This window comes from Lepus europaeus, chromosome 1 (assembly GCF_033115175.1).
Source record: "Lepus europaeus isolate LE1 chromosome 1, mLepTim1.pri, whole genome shotgun sequence".
NCBI classification, from domain to species: Eukaryota; Metazoa; Chordata; class Mammalia; order Lagomorpha; family Leporidae; genus Lepus; species Lepus europaeus.
This window is the reverse complement of record NC_084827.1, coordinates 122,852,541-122,862,447: the sequence shown is the minus strand read 5'-3', so window position 1 is coordinate 122,862,447 and position 9,907 is coordinate 122,852,541.

Here is a 9,907-nt window from a genome sequence, read left to right as displayed (position 1 = left end):
AGTAATGTTGTTTGCTATATTAAATAGGTTTATTTGTTTCTGTTTTACTTCAGTTTTGTTTTCTTCCATCCTCTCTTATTTAAATTCACCTTTTAAAAAGGATTTATTTATTTGAAAGGCAGAGTTATAGAGGCAGAAGCAGAGAGAGAGAAGCCTTCATCTGTTTGTTCACTCCCCAAATGGCCGCAACGGCTGGTGCTGAGCTGATCCAAAGCCAGGAGCTTCCTCTGGGTCTCCCACGTGGGTGCAGGGGCCCAAGCACTTGGCACAAACTCTACTTCTTTCCTAGGCCATAGCAGAGAGCTGGATTGGAAGTGGAGCAGCTGGGACTCAAACCAGCCCCCATATGGGATGCCAGCACTGCACGCAGTGGCTTTACCTGCTATGCCACAGTACCAGCCCCTAAATTTACCTTTTTAATATATAAAAAATGAACAAAATTTAAAAGTAAACACTATACAAAGAGGTATATTCAATACTGCCAAATTTTAAAAGCACCATTAATCATTTTTCACTTTAAACTCAAGCAATGTGTATACTGACTGTTGGTAAATAGGGTGGATTTATCAAAGTGTTGTAAGTGGTATTGATATGTTTGTAAAACTATCAATGGCCATGCAAATGATTGCTTGTTTTTATTCTGGCATTGTTACTTATACTAACTTTTTTTTTTTACAGAAAGCTTTTATTAAATCAATATGAATTTTATAAGTGCAACTTTTGGATTATAGTGATTCTTCCTCCCATAACTATCCTGCCTCCTACTCCTTCTCCCATCCCATTCTTCATTAAGATTCACTTTTAATTATCTTTATATACAGAAGATCAACTCTATACTAAGTAAAGATTTCAACAGTTTGCACCCACACAGACATACAAAGAATAAAGTACTGTTTGAGTACTAGTTTTACTGTTAATTCTCATAGTACAACACATTAAGGACAGAGAGCCTACATGGGGAGCAAGTGCACAGTGACTCCTGTTGTTGATTTAACATTGACACTCTTATTTATGTCAGTGATCACCCAGTGCTCTTGTCATGAGTTGCCAAGGCTATGGAAGCCTCTTGAGTTCACAAGCTCTGACCTTATTTAGACAAGGTCATAGTCAAAGTGGAAGTTCTCTCCTCCCTTCAGAAAAAGATACTCCTTCTTTGATAGCCCCTGCTTTCCACCATGATCTCACTCACAGAGATCTTTCATGTAGGTCATGTTTTTTACCACAGAGTCTTGGCTTTCCATGCCTGAAATGCTGTCATGGGCTTTTTAGCCTGATCCAAGTGCCTTAAGGGCTGATTCTAAGGTCAGAGTGCTGTTTAGGGCATTTTTCATTCTATGAGTCTGCTGTTGCACTAACTTTAAGCAGCATACTCCTGTGTGTGTGTGTGTGTGTGTGTGTCTTTTTAGGTGTTCATCATATATATTTATGTGTATATATATATATATATGGCCTATATATATACATACATACATATATATATATATATATAGGCCAGTGTTTCTCATATGTACCACACTTTGATAGATCTGAAATAGTTTCAAAGAAAAACTTACAATATCACTTTACTGACATGATTTTCCTGTGTGTTCTGAACTAGTTAAAAAAAAAAAAAGAGGGAGGCACAGATTTGGAGGAGAAAAAAGATTGAAAATAGAAATATATAATCAGATACTTAGTTGTTTAAATACAGTTGCATTATGTATCTGTTTCTGTATGAGGACATACAAACTATCAATGTCTAGTATACCAGAAAAATGAAAAATAATAGGTTATGAAAATTTTACAGAAGCTGTAAAATAACTGAAAACCTTTTACATAACATGGTTATTTTCCCCCTCAAACCAGAGAAATTTCAAGCAAATAAAATGTTTCCTGTTGAAGGTAACGTCAGCAAAAGCAAAATCACTTCAACTCTTAGCATGATTCATTTGCTCATTCTGTGGAAAACAGTTAGGTACTGTGTATCTGGCTAGGTCAGAATATTTTCTCCAAGCATATCTTAACTGTTGGAGGTTTTGATTATTAGTTTGGAATATATTAATTTTTATAAAATGTACACTTAACTGTTTAGATTGGTAACAGAGTTGTTAGTCTGAAGAGCACGTGTACCCTGGCATCTAGCAGGGTGGTGGGTACAGAGGAGCAAGCTTTTAGAAGTGAGGTGGTGGATAAGGTATCTGGGTTAGCTTTTCTGACTTGGTATGCTGCGATGGGGTGGATAGTAAAGACAGGATGCCTGGAATAGTGAAGTTTCCTTTCCCAAAGCCTTCACAGATTTTTTTTCTTTAAAGTACATAAAACTTGCTCTTACCAAATTTCACTTTTGAAAGTTTTATATTTATTAATGTTTTTTTACACACAAATACTGACCCAGGAAGGGTTAAGCTCCTTGGAGTCATTTATGCTGTTGTCTGCTTCATTTTAATCTGATTGCTTGTCTTCTAAATCCTGGAAAAGCTGCAGTGAGACCACACTGTTAAAGGAAGAGATGATTATTTTGCAACATGTAGGGGAACGTCTAGGAACATCCTGGGAGAAATGCCCAGCATTGTGGGGAAATGAGGGAGTGCACAGTAGGGGAGGGCATGGTAAGAGAAGGAGGATTCCTCTGTAGATAAAATGGAAGGCTCCTTTTCCTGCGTTTTCAGTTTTGCAGAGGGCCGTGGTTAGCCACAATCACTCAAGACCCTAAGTGGAGCTATCTGCCTAATACTAGTGTAATCTGACTGTTTTGCTACTTCAAGACTGCGTCCATGAGAGGAGGCTCTGCTGCGGAACCTCAGGCCCACAGCTGTATGTTAGACGGAGGCAGTCTTGCCTAAGCTGAGGTGAAACTCCACACGCCATTGTAGTTTGTCCGTGCATTATGCTTGAGCTATTTCCTTCTGTCACAGAAATGAATAATCTTGGGGGCTAGCGCTGTGGCTCACTTGGTTAATCCTCCCCGCCTGTGGTGCCAGCATCCCATATGGGCGCCGGGTTCTAGTCCTGGTTGCTCCTCTTCCAGTCCAGCTCTCTGCTGTGGCCTGGGAAGGCAGTGGAGGATGACCTAAGTGCTTGGGCCCCTGCACCCACATGGGAGACCAGGAGGAAGCACCTGGCTCCTGGCTTCAGATCAGCGCAGCGCGCTGGCTGTAGCAGCCATTTTGGGGGTGAACCAATGGAAGGAAGACCTTTCTCTCTGTCTCTCTTGCACACTGTCTAACTCTGCCTATCTTATTTAAAAAAAAAAAAAAGAGTATGTAGTCGGGAATGGGTATTTAGCCCAACAGTTAAGGCCTCTGCATCCCATATCGGAGTAACTGCGTTCAGTTCCTGGCTCTGGCTCCTAACTCCAGCTTCCTGCCAGTGTAGACCCTGAAAGGCATCAGTGGTGGCTCAGGGACTGGATTCCTGTCACCCATTTGGGAGACCTGTTGGCTGTGTCCCTGTCCAGTCCTGGTCATTGCAGGCATTTGGTGGGGGTGAACCAGCAGAGGGGAGCTCTTTCTTTGTCTCTGCTTCTCAAATAAACATAAACACATAAATTCCATGGTGGCGTCTGTTTGCCTGGTTACCATTCACCAGCTGTGGAACTGGGGAATGCTCCCGATTCCTTACATGGAAAATGATGATAACAATATGTCACAAAAGATTATGTAAGGATTAAGTTCAGTAGTGTATAAAGTCTGTAGCACAGTCCCTGCTGCTTTGTAAATGCATGGTAATTGTTACCTTCCTTGTTAATTTTTTTTTTTTTTGCATTACTATTGCAAGTATTACCTGGCAAAGTACTACCTAGCAAAGGGAGTCTAGATAAAACAGGCATCCATGGTTCAGGATTCAAGTGCAGTTTCTCTGTTTCCGTTTCATAAGTATTATCATGTATCTGTAGATTCTTTAACTGCATGAAAACAAAAATTAGTTAATTTATTTTTTATTAATGGACTTTGTTTTTACAGAAGTTTTAATTTTCCAGTCTGTATTCTTCTGCTCCTCAGTCTCCGTGCATTGGTGTGATGGATGTGTTCCAGTAGTTGGACCAATATTGATGCAGTATTGTTTGTTAAAGTCCATAGTTTTCCTGAGAGATCACCTGTGTTGTTCACACTGTGGATTTTGCCAGATGTGTATCTCTTGTCTCCACCATTGCAGTAGCATATGGAAAAGTTCCATTGCTCTGAAATCTGCCTGGCCCCACCTGTCTATCTCTTTCTCTCTAGTCTTGGGCAACCACTGATCTTTTTACTGTTTCCATAGTAAATGTCCTTGGAATCATATTGTGTGTGTGGCCTTTCCAGATAGTCTGCTTTCACTCAATGATGTGCAACTAAGGTTCCCCCCACCCCCTTTTTTTTTTTTTTTAATTTATTTATCTATTTGAAAGGCAGGGCAACAGAGAGAAGGAGGAAGAGAGTGGGAGTGGAGAGAGATCGTCCATATGCTGGTAACAAACAGGGGTTCCTCATGCCTGGGCCAGAAGTCAGGAACTCCATCCTGGTCTCCCACGTGCCTGGCAGAGCCACAGTACTTGAGCCATCCTCTGCTGGCTTCCAGATACTTTAGCAGGAAGCTGAGTTGGAAGCGGGGCGGCTGCAACTGGGACTGGCCCTCTGAAATGGGATGCCAGCATCACAGACAGTGGCTTAGCTTGCTGCACCATCACGTGAGCACCGCTCCCCACTTTGTCTTTCTGAAGCTGCACAGCTCATGTCTTTGTATTGCTCAACAACATTCTGTTTAGATTGATCACATTGGCTGTACCGTTCACCTATTGAAGGAATCTTGTATTTCTTCTAAGTTGTGGTAATTGTGAGTAAAGTTTCTGTAATCACTTTTGTGCAGATTTTCATGTTGAAATAAGTTAACAGCTCATTTACATAAATATCCAGGAGCATGATTGCTCAATCCTGGCCTAAATCATGTTTACCTTTTTAAGAAAGTGCTGTCTCCCTAAATGGCTGTATCCTTTTACATTGCCATGAATGAGGACTCGTCTTACTCCATGTGCTTGTCACTGTTGATGTCAGTCTTTTACCAACTCTGATACAGTTTTAGCCCTTTGAATGGATATGTAGTTGTATCTCTGTCATTTCCCAGATGACACAGCACAGTCTACATATTTTCATATGCTTGTTTCTCACCTTTATACCTTCTTTGATGAGGTGTCTAGGTTTTTTGCTTTCAGTTGAGTTCGTAATGTTGAGTTTAAAGAAATGTTTTTGTGTGGATTTGGGAACAGACTCTCTCTAAGATAGGCATTTTTCATATGTTTTCTCCTAGTCTGTGGCTAATCTTTTCAGTTTCTTATAACTGTTTCTCAAAGTACCTTTTCATTTCAGTGAAGTTCTATGTATCAGTTTTTTTTTTTTTCCTTCATGGATTTTTTTTTTTTAACTTTTATTTAATGTATATAAATTTCCAGTGTACAGCTTATGGATTACAATGGCTTCCCCCTCCCATAACTTCCCTCCCACCCACAACCCTCCCCTCTCCCGCTCCCTCTCCCCATCCATTTGCATCAAGATTCATTTTCAATTCTCTTTATATACAGAAGATCAATTTAGTATAAAGATTTCAACAGTTTGCACCCACATAGAAACACAAAGTGAAACATACTGTTTGAGTACTAGTTATAGCATTAAATCACAATGTACAGCACATTAAGGACAGAGATCCCACATGAGGAGCAAGTGCACAGTGGCTCCTGTTGTTGACCCAACAAATTGACACTCTAGTTTATGGCGCCAGTAACCATCCTAGGCTGTCGTCATGAGTTGCCAAGGCTATGGAAGCCTTCCAAGTTTGCCGACTCTGATCATATTTAGACAAGGTCATAAAAGACAGAGTGAGGATAGTAACCAATGATCCTAAGAGTGGCATTTACCAGGTTTGAACAATTATACAGCATTAAGTGGGGAAGAGGACCATCAGTACACACAGGTTGGGAGTAGAGCCATTGGTGGTAGAGTAGAGGTTATGATTACAAAGGAATGAGGCCCAAGTGCACTAGACAGGGCCTAGAACAAAGGACAGAGTCATTATTAGAGGAGCTAAGAAAGGTGTTGTCTAAGCTACAATTAAGTTTTCTGATTGAGAGGCAAATAGAACCTGATAGAAGGGGCTTGATAATAATCTGGTGGGCTTTAGGCCTTGTAAATTCAGAGGCCCAGACCTATCTATCTCTTCACATGGGGTATATCCTAAGGGAGGTGTGAACCTCCTAGGGGAAGGCACTCTATTGACTTTCATTACTTGGCTGGCCTGGGAGGAGAGCTGGCCAGGTAAAGGCAGGGGGCATCTCTAACAAGAAATTTACAGTTCTGCCTGCAATGTTGCTGACCCTACTTGACCATCCCCTCAGCTGCAGTGGTCACTTTGGAAGTTGGGCTGAGTGAAGGGCTTTTCAGCTTAGAGCCAAGAAGATCTGTGGCTCTGACCTGGGCATCCTTCGACTCCAGGGCAGGTCCATTTCCAGTGATCCAACTCTTGGCAGAGCTGCCAGGGCTCTTCACAAGCTGACTTCTGCTGAAGCCCAGGCTTACCACATTGAAAGGCACTGCAGTGGACTGGCCTGTTGGGTCTCCTTGAGGGCAGATCACTGTACAGATCAGCCATTAATAGGCCTGCCACCCATTGCTTCTGATGCCGAGCTTTCTTTTCCTCCTGGTTTGTGTTAAAGCAGACCAGAGGATGCAAGTCAAGGGAATGCCCGTTTCCCATCTCTAATCTTCTGTGGCCTGAACTACAAGTCTATAGTCACAGGCATGTTCTGTAGTAGTTTTTCTAAGGTAGACAATGCCCATGAGGAAAATTATATTCTCACTTTAAAACTTTCTTTCCCTTTGGTCTGAAAGGGAGGTTTTTTCTACTTACTGTATACTTCGCTGATGGCAAAGTGAATCTAGCTATGAGATTATTATTTAAGTTCTTATTTTGGCTATGCTATTGCAGAAAAATGTTAGCCATCTCTTTTATAAGGTCTAAAGATTAAATTGTGCATCCTACAGATTCCTTCGTAATAGAATTAGTTTCCTACCTTGAAGAGAATAGAGAAATGAAAGAACAAGTTGGGCTTAGAATAGAGAAATGAGGGAGCAAGTCCTAGATCGCTTGCTGACAATAGCAATATCACATGAATACTTAGCAAACCGTTTCAACCATTAGATAACAACTTAAGAAAACATTTACCAGAAGTTCCAATGCCTTCTATAAATTTTAAGAATCATGTATTTGAAAACACCTCTTAAATATCTAACATGGTGTAGTTTGTTTAGCCAGTAAACTTAAGCACAACCATCTAAAATGTTTTTAGTTTCTTTCTACCAACAAGTCTAAAACATATGATACACAGATTCAGGTCCCACAAATTAAAATGTATCTTTGATTGATTTTAGCAGCTTAAATTTATGGACAATCTTATCTATAAGCCATTTAAAATAAAACTCTTAATAATAAAATTTCCCCATGTGGACATACAATATGTACACACATATCACATAGCATAATAGACCAATATAGCAATTTTAATAATAGTTTTTAAAATCTTTAACTCTTTTTGTAGATTGCCAATTGATTTGAATTGCTTTTTCTTTTTAGTAACCTCAGTTAACCATACTTTCTCTCAGTTGGTACTGTTAATACATTATTGGCTTCATCTGTTTACAGAGCCATCCCAAAGTACTGAATACAATAAAAGTGGCTGGAAAAAGTCCATAGGAACCTATAGGAGGACAGCTAAACACAGAACCAACAACGCTTTAGTTTTATGAGCAGCACATCATATATAACTGTGGATGACAAAAGACTTTAAGTTGCCATGTTTAAAATTATAAACTCATCAACCAACAAGAGGCACTTGCTTACTTCACAGTATTTTTGAAAGCACCTGTAGGATTTTACAAGTATTTAACCCTTTAAGCCTCTGGGGCTTTCTCATTAAGATAACTATCATGTCTAGTAACACAAGATCATTAGACTTTTTAATTCTCAAACATTTGTATTAATAGCATTTTCCATTATAGAAACTTAAAGTCTGGTACCACATCACATCTTGACAGTACTTCTAATATACTCCAAATAGACTGATTAGTTGGTGTCTCTATAAGATGAGAGACGTAGGTCCTTCGATTTTTTCAGTTGGGCCCAAACTGGAAAAACCAAAGTCCAGGATTTACTGGAAATTTTAGAGACCAGATTGTTTGAAACTTTGATTTTTTGAATGCCTGTCAAGAATGCCAAGAAGGCTCAAAATCCAAAATATCTGGTTGAAATAAGATTTCTTAAAATCATGACATAACATAGACCAAATTTGATCATTGTTACACGGTGATTATTCAAATTTTTGAAAAAAGCACATATTTAAATAACCCATAGCTCTTAATAAAAATTCAGCTGTTTTTGAACAATTAGAATTTAACAGACATCAAGAGAACATAATAGATTACTTTAACACATTGCTTTAACAGAGCATCAGAGTTTAATTCTATGTCAAAGAGAAATTGAGCTTCCTGTGATCTTTTGCTGTGAGGTTTCCTTCCTTTACCTTCTTTCATATTGGTGACCATGTTTCTGTGTTTCTGTATGTAAGACATCTTTAAGCATCTTTTGCAGGGCAGGATGAGTGGCAACAAATTCTTTCAGTTTCTGTTTGCTATGAAAAGTCTTAATTTCACCTTCATTCACAAATGAGAGCTTTGCAGGATATAGTATTCTGGGCTGGCAGTTTTTCTCTCTTAGTACCTGGGCTATGTCTCGCCATTCCCTTCTAGCTTGTAGGGTTTCTGATGAGAAGTCTGCTGTGAGTCTAATTGGAGATCCTCTAAGAGTGATCTGACGTTTCTCTCTTGCACCTTTTAGGATCTTTTCTTTGTGTTTCACTGTGGTGAGTTTGATTACAATGTGTCGTGGTGAGGATCTCTTTTGGTCATGTTTATTAGGGGTTCTATAAGTTTCCTGTACTAAGATGCCTCTGTCCTTCTCCAAACCTGGGGAATTTTCTGCTAGTATCTCACTGAAAATGCCTTCTAATCCTTTCTCCCTCTCCATGCCTTCAGGAACTCCTAGAACCCGAATGTTGGGTTTTTTAATAGTATCCTGTAGATTCCCGACAATATTTTTTAGATTTCTAATTTCTTCTTCTTTTCTTTGGTTTGCCTGTTTCCTTTCCTGTTCTCTGTCTTCTAAGTCTGATATTCTCTCTTCTGCTTCGCCCATTCTGTTTTTAAGGCTCTCTAATGTGTTTGTCATTTGATCTATTGAACTCTTCATTTCATTATGATTTCTAGTCACTATCAGAGTTTCTTGTTCCACTAGTTGTTTCATTTCATTTTGATTCCTCCTTAATATTTCACTTTCACGAGAGAGATTTTCTATCTTGTCCATGAAGGATTTCTGTAGTTCAAGAATTTGTTTTTGAGAACTTCTTAATGTTCTTATCAATTTTTTGAGATCCGCTTCTTGCATTTCTTCGATATCATCATCTTCATAATCTTGAATTGGGGTGTCTTTTTCATTTGGGGGCGTCATAGTGTCTTCCTTGTTCTTGTTAGCTTGGTTTTTGCGTTTGTTGTTTGGCATGTTGGAGATATTTGGTTTCTTCACTGTGGTGTTTTTTCTTGTTACACTATGGCTCTATATTAAGTGGACTGTCTGCTTTCGGTGGAGCCTTAGAGGCTTGAGATGAGTGTGGACTGAGAGCTGTGTTTGGTTCCTCGGGGCTGAGGGTGTGTCAAAGATGACACTCCCAGGTTAGGTGTGGTAAATCTCTCTTTCTTTTTTTGATTTAAAAGGGAAGTAATTCCGCACAGCTGAACGTAATTGGAGGTAGTTAGCAGGCAAATGATATACCCACAGGAGCCAGAGATCGGAAGCTCTTTCCCAAGGACCACACAGGGAATCTCTGCTGCCCTCAGTGTGGGCTCCAATT